This window comes from Pristiophorus japonicus, chromosome 13 (genome assembly GCF_044704955.1).
Source record: "Pristiophorus japonicus isolate sPriJap1 chromosome 13, sPriJap1.hap1, whole genome shotgun sequence".
NCBI classification, from domain to species: Eukaryota; Metazoa; Chordata; class Chondrichthyes; family Pristiophoridae; genus Pristiophorus; species Pristiophorus japonicus.
Window position 1 is genome coordinate 35,537,065 of NC_091989.1, and position 8,725 is coordinate 35,545,789.

The 8,725-nt window shown below is 52.6% G+C and overlaps 1 pseudogene; it reads right to left on the minus strand.

The window, feature by feature from the left end:
- Positions 1-381: 381 nt before the first annotated feature.
- LOC139278079 (sorting nexin-18-like) lies at positions 382-1,785 on the minus strand (annotated as a pseudogene).
- Between the last annotated feature and the right edge of the window lie 6,940 nt (positions 1,786-8,725).

Sequence of the window (8,725 nt, forward strand, 5' to 3'; positions counted from 1 at the left end):
TATCCTGGCAGCAGTCACAATGCATTCATTCTGCGGCAGTCCTCTGTGCTAGCTGTATTTCAGCCACCACGACAAACCAGAACGTGGCTACTTGGCGACAAGGGCTATCCACTAACAGACATGGCACATTTCTTCTGGCAGCATGGCTCTCATTGTATGGATGCAGCGCACGTGTGCGTGGGTTGCGAACTGGAGTCTTCAGTACTCGGCTGAGCGAGTCTCAAGATCTGTCATTGTATGCTGCTTACTGCACAACCTTGCCATCATGAGGGAACAGCCCTAACAGACAAGAATCTGAGGAGCAGGAGCACGAGGAGGAGGAGGAAGAAGAAGAGGAGGGCAAGGAGGAGAAGGCTGAAGAAGAGGAAGGGTGGCTGCAAGCTAGACAGCCATTTGCTGCCCGAGCTGTACGTGCAGTGGCATAATTACCCCAATGCAGCCAATGCAGTGGCATTGGGGCCCTCGCCTAAGGGGGCCAACTACCTGCTTCCTCGCAAACTCATTGGCGGTGTGGCTCAGCTGGGAAACACTCTCGTCCATCCTTTTGGTGAAAGTTTTGAACCCATCGACCCTGCTTCCTACCTCCAGCAGGTCGAGGGGGCTCTGAGGGGTGCTGAGCGTCAGGAAGAAGTTGCCCCCCACCATGTCGTCCTTCTCGGCTTTCCTCTTGCCCTGCTTCCAAGCCTTCTCGTCGTTGCAGGTGAGGAAGTGCTGGAAGGCGTCGCAGCGGGCCAGCACCGGGTGGCTCGTCATGTGGTTCATCCACAGGGTCAGCCCTTTCTTCCGCTTGCAGATGAAGTCCTCCTCGAAGCGGCCGGTGGCTTACTTCTCGGGGATGTGGGGCACCGAGATGAAGGGGAACTTCTCCGCCAGCCGGCCGTACAGCCTGTCGAAGTGTTTGTAGCGCCGGTTGACCGGGCACTGGGTGTGGCTGGGCACCAGGCGGTACGAGATGTAGCTCTTGATGCCCTTGAACTTGGTCTGCTTGGTGGGCTCGTCGATGGAGCAGGCGAACGGGGGAGGGTTCTCCTGCCACACGGGGCCGTGCGGGCCGGTCGCCACTCTGATCTTGTCACCGTCCTTGGCGAAGCCGGCCGCCTCGCCCAGAATGAACGCCTTGCTGCCTGACTTGGCGAAGGTGGAGAAGCAGTTGAGGTTCCTGCTGACCGTGGCCGTGCTCTTGGAGGAGGAGGCGGCGGCCGAGGAGGAGGGCATCGACCCTCCGACATTCCGGCCGCCGGCCCCCTTGCTCACTCGATTACGGCCCATCTCATTGAAATCCGAGAACCCGCCCCCCCGCCCCCTGGACAGCAGCTCGTCCGCCACCGTCGAGTTATTGTCCCAGTCGTCGCCGTCACTGTTGCGCGACGCCTGGTGCTGCAGCCCTGCCAGGACCAGCTCCCCGAGGCTGCTGCCGCCCGTTTGGGCGAGAGGCGGGGGAGCAGAAGGTGCTGGCGGCAGTGCAGGCTGGCAGGGGAAGCTGCTGGGGGGCTGAGGTTGAGGCGGCACTGGGCTGTCGTAGTCGCCGGTCGGCACGTTGGCAAAGCGGGAGGCGGAGGGCTTGGCGGCACCGACACTGGGCGCAGCGTCGCTCCCACTCCCGGCCCGCAGGATCTGCACGTACGAGGCCGGGAAGAGGCCCCTCTGGCTGCGGCTGTTGGCCCTCTACAGCCAGCCCTCGATGTCGTGCTCACTGCACACGGTCAGCACCTCATCCTCCCGCATCGAGATCTCGCCCACATTCTCGCTCTGGAAATCGTACAGAGCCCGAGCCTGGAGTGCCATCGTCCCGCCGTCCGCACCCAGCTCAGCTCCACTCCCGGACCCCGCGGTAACCCCCCACCCATAAACTCTCCCTCACACCGGTGCCGGCTCCCCCTCAGACCGGCTCCCCCAGACCCCGAACGTCCTCTTCGGCCCCCCCCCCAGACCCCCTCACTCGAGGGGTGGCTGCACGGGGTCTTCCCTGGCCAACTGCACTTTTCCCCCTCATTCTGTGATTTTTAAAAATCTATGTTTGCATTGGGGCCCACATCCTCTAGTTACGCCACTGTGTATGTGAAGCACTAATTCGAGTGCAATACCAGTAACCTTAGCCCCAATTCCCCATTCATTAACAGTCCCACAGTCCTTACTTTCCCTCTGTCACTGACCTTGGTGACAATGCAAAAATAAAAGCAAACACAAAATAAACTTCAACTAATCATCCTTGTGCATTCCTTAGTGCCTGTCTTCCCTCTGCCCTTGCCTGTCCTCGTGCTCCTACGCAGTGCTACCCCAGTGGCTGCAGCATGGCTGGTGGAAGGCTGCTGACTTTCATTGGAGGAGACTGCAGATGGCCTTGGATGATGATCTCGAGCAGCTCTGGGCCTAAAAGGACTGGTTTTTGCCTGCACCATCTCGGCATGGGCAGCAGCAGTCTGGGTTAGTTGGCTGACAGACAACAGCAGGGGCAATGGCGGAGTGGCAGGGATGGGAGGGCAAATGCTGTCATCCTGGGAGAGGACAGCAGGTTGTGCTCCACAGAGCCACTGCCACTCCTATGAGCGGTGCCTCAGCAATCCTAGTAATCTGTTGGATGACAGATTGTTGGACTGCTGTGACACTCTGAAAGCCCCTTTGAACAGTGCAATCCACAGCCAAAATGGCACTAGTCTGAAGTTGCACTGCAGCACTGAGACATTTGGTGGAAGCTGCTTGTGCTGCAATGGAAGCTGAGACATCGGCCATCTGATGTTGCACCACAGTTGGTTGAATAAGTGCTCTAAGGGAGTTGCCCATCACTTCTATGCTGGAAAAGATGGGCTCCAAGCTCTGTGCAAAGTCCTGTGGCTCCTCTGTGCTCCTTACATTGAGCGCCAGCTTTCTGACAGGCTATCAAATGCACCAAGCATTTTGTTGTGTACACCCATCAGCTTTCATCAAAGACATCATCTGAGTCCTCTGTAGCAGAACTCGTGTGCGACCTCACCCACTCATACCTGGTGTCTCACAGGGTGCAGATCCACCTCCATGCTATCCTCTAAAATTCGCGCATTCAGCATCTGAGCTGGTGGCTGCGAGTGTGAAATAAAGTGACGGTGTGTCTTCATTACCGCTGCCTTCTTGGTCTTCCTCCACTGCCTGGGCAGGTTGCAGTTCTTGGGTATTAGAAAGGAAAAAAAGGTCAAAGGTAAGATTGTGGTGAGGGGAGGGGTAAGTAAGAAGTGAATGCTTACACCATTTGCAGCTTGTAAGTCAGAAGAGATTCTGGGATGAGGGGAAGTGGGATTTGATATGAAGATACATCATCTTCAATGGATTCAGCCTTGCCAATTGCCACGGCCTCAGCAATGGCCCTTCCCATAATGGCCAGCACCCTTTCCTCCATGGTGGTTAGAACATGCAGGTGTGCCTCTCCCACTCTGGTTAATTCCTGCTGCCTACAGCTGTACGCCACCTTCTCTTGCACGAGAGAGGAAAGTGTGCCAGTGAGTGTTGTGCAAAATGTTTCGGTGATGTGACTGTCATGGTTGAATAGCTGGCAGTGTGTCCAAGCTCTGAGTTGTGGCTGTAAGGCTTGCAACAGTGCTAAGTGCGTGATGGTGAGTTGAATGTAAGGTATGAGTCCTGATTGATAGTGATTGTTGGTAGCTGAGTGATGGGGGTGTGGTGAATTGAGCAGTGGCTGAGGCTGGTGGTGCAGTTGGTAGATATGGCATTTGAAGATGCATTCACTGACCTTGACCACTCGGGTGAGGTCATTTAACTTCTTGTGACTGCATCTAGATCCTTAGGGCTGCACTCCTGGCATTGACCTCTGTGTCTATCTGTTCCCACTGCCTTCTCATTGTGTGTTTGGTGGGCCTCCTGCTTCTCTGCACTACAGGACATTTTTCATCCTTTCTACTTCCTTCACCGACGTCCAGTACAGCGTTGGAAAACCTTGATGCACGCTCGCTCCCATGTTCAGTCATTATTGTTTGTTGCACAGCACACTATTCCGAATGATGTCAGCACCTCTTTGCCACAATGTACTTCCCTTTCAGAGGTCATCATCATCATCATCATCATAGTTAGTCCCTCGAAGTGAGGATGACTTGCTTCCACGCCAAAAAGGGATGAGTTCACAGGTGTTTCAATGAAGGATCTAATATTCCAGATCCCGAACTACATCTTGGAGCGTGGAAGATGCCTGTGCTTGGATTTTTTTAACATGTGGTGGCCTTTGCACACCAGACACCACACTGGCTTGACAGAGCTAAGTCTTGCTCCAGTGGCAAGGATTACCCAAGATGACTGGAGACCAGCTCTGCTGCACGGGCTGAGTGCGCACACATATAGCAGTGTGGGCTGGCCCGTGCTGCCCCTGGGCCCTTGCCCCTTCTGGGTCCCAGACTCATACCTCTCCTGGGCCCCGGTCACTTCCATCTACAAACCCTTGCCGCTCCTTTGTCCCTCCTGCTGTTCCTGTCTGCACGGCAATCAGCGACCTGACTTCGCAGCCGTCGCCCTCCTGCAGTGGTATGCTGCCACCGCATGGTGCTCCCTCTGATCGCCCCAGTCTGCTGATGGTCTTGCAGGCCGGGACCGTGCCACCGCACGCTGCTCCCTCTAATGCAGCCTTTCAATCACAGTGAATCCTCTTCAATTCACTAACGTGGCCTTTCAGAGGTACAGGCTAGCTTTAAGCAGTGCAGGCTAGCTTTAAGCAATGTGAGCAAGTAACCATATTGAGCCCACTGCTGATGTGTGCAGGCAGTGAACAGTGTGGTTACAGCTTGCTGCATGCAGCAATCATAATAATGAGCAGGCAGCATGAAGTTGGCAGTAAATGGGCACAGGGTAATCACACATCACAATTCCCGTGCCCATTTTCGGAGCCTATCCAATTTAGGCCCCTCGGTTTCTCTATGACAGAACAACCTTTTAGAGCTAAATTAATTAAAATTGCAAAGTAATGCAGCTTTAACTGAAATATGTTGAAGAATGACTGGTAGCCAGATATATTGTTATGACTAGAAGACATTATGATTACCATTTATTACTTAATTTGGAATTTTATTACTTTAAAGAATATTTTAGAGATGGAAACCTGCTCATTTCATTCTGCCCACCAAATTACACCAACCATCATGAATGTTTAAAATATCTTGAGGGCGGTTGTATTTGCTCACAGGAATCCACAGTTTTAAGATTTCTACTTGACAAAATTTGTATAGCTGGAAGATGTGGACTTAAACGTTGCCTTTGGGAAGAGATCCCTTCGGACAAAACATTCTGTAAAACCAGTTGTTCTGTAATAACTTGTGTGTAATAATTGGTGGTGAGAGTTTTATAATGAGTATGCTTGTGCATTTATTAATATTTGCACAATAGATCCATGATTGGTTGTTACAGTACCGAGTTATATATTTGAGCCATTGTTATCATTCCTGCTGCGTTTATGTAACAAAGCCTCATCAGCACATAATTATATGGTTTGAAATTTTTACATTTAGCATAGAAGAACTAAATCCCTTACAATATCCAAAGTATGTAAGAAATATTGGGGTAATTTAAACCCGGATACGATGGGTGGGAGAGGGTCATGGGGTGGGTTAAAATTCCCCCCAATATCGGCAGATTTGCAAAACCCAATTGCAACCCACCATGAATGCACCAGCCTCTACTTTAACCACGATGGGTTTTGGGGGGTCCGAGTAGCCAGCTCTGGAGAGTTGGGGCTATAATTATCATATTTCAGTCAGGCTCCGTTTGTGATATTTTCAAAGTGATTTGAACTTAGCACCTCTTGGGCTCGGAAAACCCAGCAAGTAAAGGGAGGCAGAAGCAGGTAAGTGTTTTTTATATGACTGCTTATGGGCCAGGAGGAGCAGGAATGCTACCCTTGGCCCCTCAAGCAAATCTTCGGCCGAAATAGGCCAACTCCCCACCCCCCCCTCCAAAGCCAGGATGTCTCCCGGTCCCTGCTCCCTCGCCATTGACGGTCCCTGTTCCCTCACCATTGACTCCTCATCATCATAGGCAATTCCTCGGAATTGAGGAAGACTTGCTTCCACTCCCAAAGTGAGTTCTTTGATGGCTGAGCTGTCCGATACAAGAGCCACAGACCCTGTCACAGGTGGGACAGACACTGAGGGAAGGGGTCGGTGGGGCTGGTCTGCCGAGCACTCCTTCCGCTGCCTGCGCTTGGCCTCTTCATGCTGTTTGTGTTGAGACTCGAAGAGCTCAACGTCCTCCCGGATGCACTTTCTCCACCTCGGGCGGTCTTCGGCCAGGGACTCCCAGGTGTCAGTGGTGATGTCGCACTTTACCAGGGAGGCTTTGAGGGTGCCCTTGTAATGTTTTCGCTGTCCTCCTTTGGCTCGTTTACTATGAAGGAGCTCCGCATAAAGCATTTGCTTCGGGAGTCTCGTATCTGGCATGCGAACTATGTGGCCTGCCCAGCGAAGCTGATCGAGTGTGGTCAGTGTTTCAATACTGGGGAGGTTAGCCTGGTCGAGGACACTGATGTTGGTGCGCCTGTCCTCCCAGGGGATTTGCAGGATCTCGCGGAGACATCGTTGGTGATATATCTCCGGCGACTTGAGGTGCCTTCTATACATTGTCCATGTCTCAGATACATACAGGAGAGCGGGTATTACTATAGCCCTGCAGACCATGAGCTTGGTGGTAGATTTGAGGGCCTGTTTTTCAAACACTCTTTTCCTCAGGTGGCCAAAGGCTGCACTGGCGCACTGGAGGCGATGTTGAATCTCCGCATCAATGTCTGCCTTTGTTGATAAGAAGTTCTCGAGATATGGGAAATGGTCCACATTGTCCAGGGCCGCGCCGTGGATCTTGATGATTTGAGGGCAGTGCTGTGCGGCTGTGACAGGCTGGTGGAGGACCTTTGTCTTATGGATGTTAAGCATAAGGCCCATGCTTTCATACGCCTCAGTGAATACATTGACTATATCCTGGAGTACAGCCTCTGAATGTGCGCAGACATAGGCGTCATCCGCATACTGCAGCTCAACGACAGAGGTTGGGGTGATCTTGGACCTGGCCTGGAGGCGGCGTAGGTTAAACAGCTTCCCACTGGTTCTGTAATTTAGTTCCACTCCAGCGGGGAGCTTGTTGATTGTAAGGTGGAGCATGGCGGCGAAGAAGATTGAGAAGAGGGTTTGGAGCGATGACGCAGCCCTGTTTGACCCCGGTCCGGACGTGGATTGGGTCTGTAATGGATCTGTTGGTAAAGATCATGGCCTGCATGTCATCGTGAAGCAGGCGAAGGATGTTGACAAACTTTTGAGGGCATCCGAAACGGAGGAGGATGCTCCATAGACCCTCACGGTTGACAGTGTCAAAGGACTTTGTAAGATCAAAAAAGGCCATGTATAAGGGCTGGCGCTGCTCCCTGCATTTTTCCTGCAGCTGTCGTACTGCAAAGATCATGTCTGTTGTGCCCCGTAGGGGACGAAATCCGCATTGTGATTCTGGGAGGAGCTCCTCGGCCACAGGGAGAAGACAATTGAGGAGAACTCTAGCGACAACGTTCCCATTGGCTAATAGTAGGGCGATTCCCCTGTAATTGCCACAGTCGGACTTGTCCCCTTTTTAAAAAATGGTCACAGTCACTGCATCTCTGAGATATCCCAGCATGCTCTCCTCCCTCCAGATGAGAGAGATGAGGTCATGTATCCGCGCCAACAGCGCCTCTCCGCCATACTTTAGCGCCTCAGCAGGGATTCTATCCGCACCCGTAGCTTTGTTATTCTTGAGCTGTTTTATGGCTTTGCCTACCTCGTGCAACATTGGAGTTTCACTGAGGTGGCGGGTCGCATGCTGCGGGATGGAATCGAGAACACTCGAGTCAAAGGCAGAGTCTCGATTGAGGAGATCTTCAAAGTGCTCCTTCCATCGGGCCCTGAAAGCCTCGGTGTCCTTGATGAGTGTTTGCCCGTTCTTGGCCAGGAGTGGGGTGGGGCCTTGGGAATTTGGACCGTAGGTGGCCTTGACTGCAGTGAAGAATCCTCGCACATCATGGCTGTCAGCTAGTTGTATCCCTGTGCTTTCTCCATCCACCACCTGTTCTTTACGTCCCGGGTTATTTGTTGGACCTGAGCCTTGAGTCATCTGTAATGTTGTTTTGCAGCTCCTGAGTTGGGTTGTTGCTTGAGACTCAGAAATGCTTTGTGCTTGCGATGTATCAGTTCTTTGATCTCCTGATCATTTTCATCAAACCAGTCCTGATGTTTTCTGGTTGAGTGACCAAGTGTTTCTTCACAGGCACTGGTTACAGAGGCCTGGAGGGCAGACCAAGCGCTATGGGCATTCAGCATCTCAGGGTCATCAAGGCACGCCAGATTGGCTGTGAGGCACTGGCTGTATAGGGCTCTCTTAGCTGGGTCTCTAAGTGCCCCGGCATTAACTTTTTTGAGGAACTGCTGTCCTCTCTACTTTGGGGCAATGTTAATGTTGATGATGGATCGGATTAGGCGGTGGTCCGTCCAGCAGTCGTCAGCTCCTGTCATGGCGCGGGTGATGCGCACATCCTTGCGATCCCTGGCTTGGATGATGACATAGTCAAGCAGGTGCCAGTGTTTGGAGCGAGGGTGTTGCCATGATGCCTTGTATTTGTCCCTCTGGCGGAACAGGGTGTTGATGATGAGGATTTCATGTTCTAGACATTTTGTCAGGAGTAGGGTACCGCTGGAGTTGGCTTTCCCTACCCCCTCTCTGCCAATCACACCTCCCCAGA